This window comes from Patella vulgata, chromosome 7, assembly GCF_932274485.2.
Source record: "Patella vulgata chromosome 7, xgPatVulg1.2, whole genome shotgun sequence".
Lineage (NCBI taxonomy): Eukaryota > Metazoa > Mollusca > Gastropoda > Patellidae > Patella > Patella vulgata.
The window spans coordinates 33,513,208-33,523,888 of NC_065885.2; the positions used below are offsets into that span (position 1 = coordinate 33,513,208).

At 37.1% G+C, this 10,681-nt stretch overlaps 1 long non-coding RNA gene across 2 annotated transcripts; it reads right to left on the reverse strand.

Annotated features, from left to right (window-relative positions):
- Positions 1 to 752: 752 nt before the first annotated feature.
- On the reverse strand, positions 753 to 2,365 carry LOC126827059 (uncharacterized). Of its 2 annotated transcripts, none has more exons than XR_007682553.2 (3): positions 2,244 to 2,365; positions 1,157 to 1,217; positions 753 to 927 (listed from the first exon to the last, which is right to left on the reverse strand). It is a non-coding gene; the product is annotated as an uncharacterized LOC126827059 (long non-coding RNA). The 2 variants fall into 2 exon arrangements; XR_007682552.2 differs by lacking the exon at positions 2,244 to 2,365 and adding an exon at positions 1,484 to 1,641.
- Positions 2,366 to 10,681: the final 8,316 nt, after the last annotated feature.

Genomic DNA, 10,681 nt, shown 5'->3' on the forward strand with positions numbered 1-10,681 from the left:
GTAGCCGATTTCTAATCGTTTGGGGTGTAACTCGAATTCCTGTAACTTGGTACAAGTTTACAGAAAGCTGATTGGCCGTTGTCCTCGATTTCGCAGGACCCGTTTACGAATGTATCGATCCTGGGCTTGTGTAGTGGCTCCAGGACGACCTGAACGAGGTCTATCATCAACATTGTGTGTGTTTGGTACCGGTTCTACAGTCTGCTGATCACAGACTGTGACACATTAAGAATGCCAATAGCACGTAGACGTTCATCATGTTGAAGACGTCTCATTGCAAATTAAAAGAGAGGGAAATGGGGTTTAACGTCCACTCGACAAAAACTAGGTCATTTCCGGACTAACACACGGTTCATTTTTATTTCAATAATTCGCTTGCGCTTTTATTTCAATAATTCGCTTGCGCTTTTATTTCAATAATTCGCATGCGCTTTTTTTTCAATAATTCGCTTGGGCTTTTATTTCAATAATTCGCTTGTGCGTAGGGGTCTTTAGCAGTGGGAGGAAACCGGAGGACCCGGAGAAAACCCACGAGGTTGGTCAGGCGACCCTACCCCTTGTCACGTACATTGAAAATTAAACGTAACACACTAAAGCAAAGATACGCTAAAGTAATCGGTAAATAGTTCACTAAAATCATCTTGCGGTTTATGAAAAGTTTTGTAGGGGGTCAAGTTATTGTAGCAAAGATGACCACACAAGGGTTCAGTTCTAATGATTTATTTATTCTATGATAGTAAAACAAATCCTTGAAAGTCAGGTCTGTAACTAGGGGTGGGGGAGGGCTGCAAAAAGTTTCGCACCCCCCCCACCCTGTGAAAGATTTGTCGACCATAAAAACAATAGATATACATTGTCCGTCAATTTTACAGCACCCCCGAGAACACTTCCACACCCCTTCGTTGCTCTGAGCTAGTTACGGCCCTGCTGAAAGTATACAAATAGAAACAGTGAGTAACAAGGCTATACAAGTAATATAAAAGCATATACACATAGTTATGATGTAAAATAATATATTACATATTTAATTTAAAAGCTAGTAAACTGTTACATTGATTCTGATAAGCAGTTCTCAATACCCTGTATGAATTGTACATACTAGTAGGCTACTCTTAATTGTTATAAAGCTAATTTATAAAATACAATAACATCTTACCCCGAAAAGGGTTTTTCCTGGCTAATCAGACTTGCAAAAAGGTGAAGTACATTTATAAAGTCTGTAATAAAATATAAGTTGTGTGAAAAAGTAATAAATGTATATTTAAAACGAAATATAAGTTGTGTGAAAAGGTAATAAATGTATATTTAAAGCGAAATGCTTTAAATAGCGTTAAAATTATTAACTATATGCGATGTATTTGGAGAATGCATTTAACAAAACCAGATTAATATAAACTTCTATGGCAACTTTACTAAAAACTAACATGGCCGCCACTTTAACAAAGACTTAGGAAATATAAAACATCTGAAAGTTAACACACACCTCTGAATTCTACTACTCCAACTTTACTGAAAACAACTGCACCAGATCATATCAAATGTCACAATTATATCAAATTGAAGAATATTCAACTATCAAAACTATAAAACTAAAGACAGACCAAACTTTAAAAGGAGAATGAAAATAGTCCCTGTCCTTCATGAAATCAGTACTAAGAGTGACCATGGTGATGATGTAACAAAACTAAGAACAGTTCAGGTCAAAGTTGAAATAAACTATCAGTGAACTCGAACTAACTGGATACCTTTCAGAAGAGTGTATAGAACAGGATAGTTTAAAGATGCAGTGATGTGTAAATTAGCATTGTGACGATATTAAAATACCCATAAATTAAATAAAACCACTTTACTGCAATCGTCTATATTACTCCTTAATTTAGAATGCATGCCTTCTATATTCTAAGAAACTACCTTTAAACTGGATGGTCCTAAATGATTTCTGTACTGTGCCGATTTACCGATGATAAACAAGGTTGCTTTTGGCTTCTTTTAACTTTGGTATTAGAGCCCTACGAATGCTTCTCACCCGACTGGAAAAATCTTCCCCTATTCCAATCTGAGAATTCACAGCTGACTTCACATATTTACGACCAGTACCCAAAACCAAGTCTCTATCCTTTAGACGATTAAAACTCACTAGTATTGATCGAGGGTTACTGTCTGTTCCAGGCGACACTACGACTCGAAAATTGCTTACTATTTCTTCAATTTTTAATTAAAATGGTTAAAACTTCACGACCTACCTTGAATTGTCACCCCATTACTTTCTTCGTCGAACCTTAACGTTTATAAATTCGATAAAATCCTTTATTCTCTTGTAAATTTCACATTTTTCGACACTAATCAATTTCTCAGAACATAAACATTATCACTGCGCTTGCGTAAGTTGGGTCACTCGTATATCAGGTAGGGGTATAAAGTATTCCACAAATCGGGTGCATTCGGTTAATAATATTTATGCGGGAGGATTCGCCCGTTTGTTTTGCGGCAATGCAAGGGGTGTTGGTGTGCGTAAGTGTGTGTGTGTGTGTGTAGGTTTATTTGGTTACCGGTATTTTAATATTCCTTAGAGATATTCATAGTATTGCATGTCTCCTAAAATATTCCTCACAGAACACTTATTTTCAGCATTAGATGGCATGGTAACCTTTCTGATAAAGTGTAAATTTGTACGATATCTTATAATTTTATGGACTTAAAATAGTTTTGATTAACGGTATCTATTTTTATTTATATTTGCGTTCCAAAGGCACACAAGATTTGTTTCAGATATTGTCGTAGAGCAGATAGAAAAAAATGAATCGTAGAAAATATAATTCCTTGAATAATGGATCATCCTTTCATCACATGCATTTGGAAGTTGACGATGCTGTGTGTATATAAGAAGGTGGGTACTTTAATTTTAGCACAAGAAAAGGCCTTTGTCGCCCGAAGAAACACCAATTTTAAAATCAAAGACGTTAAGCGTCTGTTTCTGGAGGCCAAGGTTAGTGTGACAACTAGACTGGGCTAAGTAATGTCAACACGTCATAGACAAGGTGGAGGATCGGTTTTGGGAAGCTAGAAGATTGAATGAGGAAGTACCACCAGTCGTGATTTCGTTCGGGAGTGACAGCGAGTATGAGTGTAAGAGTGAGGATTTGGGCGACAATTTCAGTGGAGAGTGTGATAGTGAAAATGTTGGTGAGAATATTGATGGCTGTGTTGTTGCGAATGAAGATTCGAGTGATGATGATATAAACTGTGTAGTGTATGAGATTATGAGAACCCACCGGGAAGTGAATCGGATGCGATTGTGGATTGGGTGGGCTGTGATTTGTGTGAAAGGTGGATGCATGTGAAAGTACAGGGAAAGAGATTGAAGTAAGCGCAAGTGTGGTGAAGTGTGTAGATATTGTGCATAAATTATCTGATAGATATAGCGTGAATGTAGGCCAGACAACTTCTGTAATATATATTGTATATATAGTCGGGGAATTTTCTGTGAATTTGTGTAAAACAGTTTATTTTCCGTTTTCTTGTTTAAAAGGTAGACTTGCAGAAATTGAATTGAGTTCAAGATGAATCAAAAAGAATACATAAAATGTAAAACAAAAAAAAAACACCCGTGGTCTGAACACACGCATTTACGTGCCCTTGATCTATCAGGAGTTGACACGCCGTTCCGTTTTCTGTCATATTATCACTTGCTTAGGGACATTTCACAAAATCAAACAAGAAAAAGAGTAGGCTATATATACTGAGCGCTATGGAAAACGCATCACTTTTTTTCCCAAATATTTTATTACTAGGTGGTTTTGTATGTATAATATTATGCAATACTATGAACTATTGTTTCACACAATGCTCCCAAACGCAAAAAATATCGGCCCGTGTGCACAAACAATTGCACGAGATGCACATAAAAAAAAAATATTCACATGCAGCATTGTGTGTAAGTCCTGGTTCACAAGCGTTACAACCCAGGCTCAAGACCGCTACATCCGGGTCACTCATCTGCGTGACAGATTCCGCCCAGCGACTCGAACAGGTGCAGCAGTCGTCGGAAGACAAGGACCAGTTAGTGCCAACACCGCAAGACGTCGTCTAAGAGAAGTAGGACTCTGTGCACGACGACCTAATATGGGCGTTTGATATGGGCTCAAGGACACCAGACATGGAGAAGAGTAGACTGGCAAAGTGTGCTCTTCAGTGATGAGAGTCGCTTTCATCTTTATCACGCTGATGGCCGTCAACGTGTGTGGAGACGTCTTGGGGAACGTCTTGCAGACTGCTGCGTCTTCTAAACGAATCGATGGGATGGGGGAAGTGTAATAGTGTGGGGAGGCTTCACATTTCATCACCGAACCGCCCTACACATTTGCAGGGGTCGCGTTAATGCTGTAGCCTACCGTGATGATGTCTTGCAACCAATTGTTGTTCCGATGTTTCGAGCGCACCCACAATGTCAGCACTTCCAATAGGATAATGCACGTCCGCATACCGCCCGTTTTAGTATGGACTACCTGGCTGCTAACAACATCAATGTCTTGGACTGGCCAGCCATGTCTCCGGACATGGCACCGATAGAACATGTCTGGGATGAGATTGGACGCCGTCTGTATCGGAGACCACAGATGCACACCATTGCTGCTTTAGAAGCTGCTCTTGTCCAAGCATGGAGCAATTTGCCCAAGGCCTTCTTTCAAACATTGGTAAATTCCATGGGACGTTGCTGCACAGAGTGCGTAAGAGCACGTGGAGGACACACATCTGTGTCGTACTTTGTACCGTTGATTACAGATTAAACATCCATAAGTGTACAAATGTGTTGTTATTGATGTGTTCCCATTTGAATATTGTTCACAATAAGAAGCAAAATAAATAAGATATGTTTACAGGATCATTTTGTTATACGAAAAACTAAGTGATGCGTTTTCCATGGTATAAAAATACCTTAGGAGCGCCCCCTTACAATTGGATTAAAACTTTTAAAAAAGAAAAGAAAACTCTATCAATATATTGCCAACTATGGTGGTCCACCAAGGTATATATCTTTCTTAAAAGTGCTACAAGACCACGATTTGGCGGTCTGAAAATAGTATTAAAAGTCGTACAAAGCCAAATAAAATCGACAGTTATATATCTATTATTCTAAAGCCAGATAGACAATTCGTTTGAATTGTCATTTAGCCTACTTCCAAATTTCCATGACGTGTCACTACAATATGGAGTCAAACTTTGTATGTAGTTTATATCAATTTCCAAAAGCCACAGGACTGGGGCCGCCAATTAAATATCTATGGCAGTGGAGTAAACAACGGTGGTCTGAAACCAAATAGCAAATTTATATTACCTCCCGTAAATAGCTCATAAAGCAAATTATATTCTACTGAGCCTAAACAACTATTTAAACATGCAAGTAGGACGAAACAACCCCAAGTCAAATCCACACCCCTGTTCGATTTGGTTTATTCCAAATAACTAGGTCAAGCATGGCTGTCTTCATTACCGCGAAAGAAATAAACAACGATTTTTCAAGACAGAAAGGTTATATAGCTTGGTCTGAAATTAGTTAACGTGCGGTAGAAAGTAAAGGGGTGACAATTTCAGGTAGGTCGTTAAATTTTAACCATTTTAATTAAAAATTGAAGAAATAGCAAGCAATTTTCGAGTCGTAGTGTCGCCTGGAACAGACAGTAGGTGAGTTTTTAAACTATTATACCGACATGAGGGGATCAGATGCCAAGGCCTCCAACTAGAACCGCCACTGATAATTGATGTCAATAACATTTATAAGTATTAAATCCAAATAAAGCAAGAGTAATGAAGATAAAAACATGATGTTGATTGACATGTTATTGTTATTATTAGAAAAAAGCATATTATAGGCCTAGAATGGTTAGATCGTGTTTATTTTACTTCGGACGTATTTTCGTCAGTTATTTGCAGCCTAACAAATGTATATTATAAAATTCCAGCGGTTGCCAGGTAAGATACGCCCACATTTGCAAGAGATGGATAGAGAACAAGCTAAAAACATAAGCGTTTTTTCGTACAATCAGGGGCCAAAATCCAGGACGTTACGACCTGATATGTGCGAATATCGAAAGGAACCAAGATCTTTGACACGTATTTCAAGTTTTATCAACATCGGCTCAAAATTTTACACTATTTCCAATGAGGGGCGGCCATTTTGTCCGGCAGTTTTGGTCCGATTTTCACGAAGTTCGAACTCAACCTTCATTACGGTGTAACGGTGATATATTAGAATGTCTTTTTTTAAATCGGGTAAAAATTGTGATCTCTAGAGGGACCACAAGCTAAAAACACGATTTTTCGTACAATCAAGGGCCATAATTCTGGACGTTACGATCCGATATGCGCGAACATCGAAAGGAACCAAGATCTTTGGGTTATAAACACGTAGTTTAAGTTTCATCCAAATCGAGTCAAAATTGTGACCTCTGGAGGGTCCACAACCTTGATATACCATATTTTTTTTACACTATTTGCGTACGTGGGGCTGCCGTTTTGTCCGGCAGTTTTTGTAAGATTTTCACGAAATTCGAACTCAACCGACACTACGGTGTAATGGTGACATATTCAAACGTTTTTTTTTTTTAAATCGGATAATAATTGTGACCTTTAGAGGGACCACAAGCTAAAAACGCGATTTTTCGTACAATCATAGGCCAAGATTCATCCAAATCGGATGAAAATAGTGACCTCTAGAGTGTACACAAGCTAAAAACGTAATTTTTCGTACAATCAGGGGCCATAATCCATGAAGTTATGGTCCGATACATGCCAATATCGAAAGAAACCGAGATCTTTGGGAGAAAGGCCGATATTTGTGGCCACAAACAAATTATGAACGGACGGACATGACGACGGCATAATGCGTCCACATGAAAATGCAGGCGTATAAAATGTCTAAAGAAACTTACAAATGGTAACTTACCGCTAAATCCTTAGAAAAACGGTTGTAGAAACCAAAAACAACACTCTTTCACCATTTGCAGTCGACGCCGCCTTAGTCCGGTGGCTAAAGGGGTGTGGGGGATCTGGCTACCCGAGCTGTGAATTTATGAGACCAAGTTTTTCTAGACCAGTTTTTTGCGTAGATTCCGAATCCGGGTATATGTCACTATGTTAACATAACTGATTATCATGTTATATATTAATAAAACATAAATTTCTAGGACTGTCCCCTGGACAACTAGTTTTATTTGTGGGGAGGTAGGGTGGGGGTAGCAGGTGAGCGTGTACAGTGTGCTGTGAGGGAAATTTTGCCCGGGCAGCGGCACTATCGCCTACTCTTATATCGAATTCCAACTGCCAAGGGATCTTTTACGCGCATTCCAATGTATATACGGGACCTCGGTTTTTCGTCTCATTCGAAGGACTAGACAGTTGCCCTTGTCAGGCCCTCCGTCGGAAACCACGTCGGAAAATCCAGATAAACTTTCTCGGCCAATGCAGGGATCGAACACCCGACCTCCAGGCTAGTGAGCCAGCGTCTTAACCACCTAGCCACCGTGGCTCCGACAGGAATAAGTTCATGTTGATTTAAATGATGATTTTCTTGGAGCTTGGTAAAAACATTACTTTTTAGTTCCGCTGCACATCTCTAAATACGTGTGTAAGATTCCCAGTGTATGTATGGTACACTGAAATAAAATTAAACCATATGTTAGTCCCGAAATGACCTAGTTTGTGTCGAGTGGACGTTAAACCCCATTTCTCTCTCTCTCTTTACTGTGTATTTTATGTACATTTCGAGATCGCTTGAAAAGTGCCATTATAATTTAATATATTGAATGACGAAATAGGTACTGAACGAAAAAGCTAACGAGAAACCGCAATGGAATCTTATAAACATATTTAGAGATGTTTCATCAAGCTCTAAGAAAATCATCTTTTAAATCGACTTGAATTCATTTCCCGCCAATTTTACCCCCCCTCCCCACCATAAACACTTATTTAGAGATGGGCAGTCTTAGAAATTTATGTTTTATTAATATATGACATGGTCATCATTTATGTCAACATAATCACATTTTCCCCCAATTGTAGACATTGGACCCTCCATATCTCGAAAACACCCCTCAAAAACTTGGTCTCATAAATTGGTAACAGAATCTGGGTTAAATGACTTGTTGCACTATATAACATTATTCCGTTTAATTCCAAATAAAACAACGTGGTTCTATAAGACTTTTATTCCATACTAGTATATATTACGTTCAAATTATCTTCTGCATAATGTCATATAGCGTAGTATCGATTTAAAAAATCCTTAAAATTTGATAGTAGATGACGAAATTCTCTTTCAAGTCACACTCCCACTCATATTCCTGAAACAATCGTTAATCACTCATAATGAATTTCGCGGGTTGTGACATAATTTAGTTGCGATTGTCATTATACACTTTAACGTTAACATTTAGAGCTCTGAGACCTGTTTCACGAAATTTTAACTAAGATAAAATCCAAATTTAGTAATTTGATTGGATAATATTAGATTGATTTTAGTGCTAAGCCAATCAAAATTGAAATATCTACTAAAATTTGGATTTTATCTTTAGTTAAAATTTCGTGAAACAGGCCCCTGGTTAATACCGTAATGTTGTAATAGATTTATAGAACAATAGACTATGACACATACTTAAGGAAGAACAAATATAGAACTGTGTTGTGTTATAAATCTATTACAACACAACACAGTTCCATAGAACTGTGCTGTGCTATATTATGTTCAATTGCTGAATGTCATTCAAAGATTATTGTAGTAGGTTGGTTGTTAATCCGACTGTTATTCTTCAGGGCCCTGTTTCACAAAAACTTAAATCTCCACCCGTTTATTTTATTGTAAGGCAATTTAAACAATTAGATGACGCCCAAAATTGAAACCTCAAAGAAAAAAAACCAACCAAAAAAAAAAACCACCCAAAACCCCAGTAAACAAAGTCCTTTGTTACTGTTTATATATTACCATATGATTCAAGTATAAATTATACTATTTTCAAATAATTACTAAAAGAAAATCTGAACGCACTTCATATCTAATTAATGTCATAGAAGGAAAGGCACTCTTATATATAAAAAAATCTTCGTTTAAAATGGCCAGCTTCTTGGTATTAGAAGGCCTAAACTTTAAAGGCCTATAATACTAGACATGCCATATGCAAACACAGGCACTTGAAGGGATTACAATAAAATTTCTTACTACTGTTTGACTATATATTACAGTATTAACAAAGTTTATCACCTGCCATTTTGTTTTGACCTGTTAACGATATTTCGTATGCTATCATCTCACAATACTCCCTAGTTATAGCACTTCCCGTCCTTTTTATTGCCAACGGGGTTTCATTTGATCCCTATACAGCTTCCAATGTAATTAAATTTGTCATTCTACAGCGTTATTAATTACAAATCAACCCTGAAGAACTATCACTTGGCCATTGGTAATTTCAAAGTATATATGGGGATGATATTTCAAATCTAGGCATCGGAACATTGGCTAGTTGGATTAGTTTCAAAGTTGTTAAATACTTGTAAAATTCGACAACAATTTACAGCCTAGATTAGTCGTTTGAGTGACAAATATCATATGTTTGTGACAATTCTCAATAGTTTCTGTGATCCAACATAACATAAAACTACGAAATTCAAGCGATTTAGTTTATCGATAGACATTATTTCCAGTGAAGCCTGCGAGTAAATCAAATGCCAAGGTCACGAATTCAATTGCAATTTCAAGGCCAACCCATCGATACATTTCGAAACAAATAATACGCAATAAACTCATTTATTTCACCTCTCTACGATTGTCTGGTCATGTGCAAAATATCTACAACGTATGAAACTCTCCCCATTGATATTATAACCGTTAATTCAACCTGTCAACAGTTTTCAGTTTCGAAACGTACTTGCTTACACCCTCAGTGCCCGCACAGGAAATGTGCACTGCGCGGGCGCACACAATTTTTACTAAAATCTATTAAAATTGCATTTTAAGTTACAATCGATCTTCGTGAAACGTATAAAATTTAAAATTTCATTTTGATTTTAGTTAAAATCTATTTTAGCGATTTTAAGTTTTTGTGAAACAGGGCCCAGATACAACAACTGCTTAAAAGAGCAAACCGAATTATTGAAATAAATATACGATTAGAAATGACTTATTTAGTGTTAGCTGGGCGTTAATCCCTTATCCCTATCTATACTGGTATTCGCTACATGTAGCTGGGATACAAGAACGTCTTTGTTCTTCCACTTACAAAAGAGTCTCCATTTCTTCTGATGTACAAACCGAAGACAATTATGATAGTTCACGTAAAAAGCAATTTCCGGACTACAGATTTTTCAATTTGATCGACATAGCACGAATCGGTGTATTAAAAATATACCAACATGACAATTAATACATAAATGCGTATTTTGAAGAAAACGATTAATAAAAAATAAACACTCTGCAAATTACAATGTGTTCAAAAAATTGAAAAACCACCGTAATCTTCTCTGGTGTGAATGACTTGTGATTCTAGAGATTTAAAATTAATATATTTTATGAGTTGAGAAAGCATTAACAAAGATTGGAATCACACAAAAACAAGAACAAGAAATCGCTGAAAGATTTGTACTTCATTAAACAGAGATGTGATTTTCTGTGAAATAAATAGTTAAAGTCATT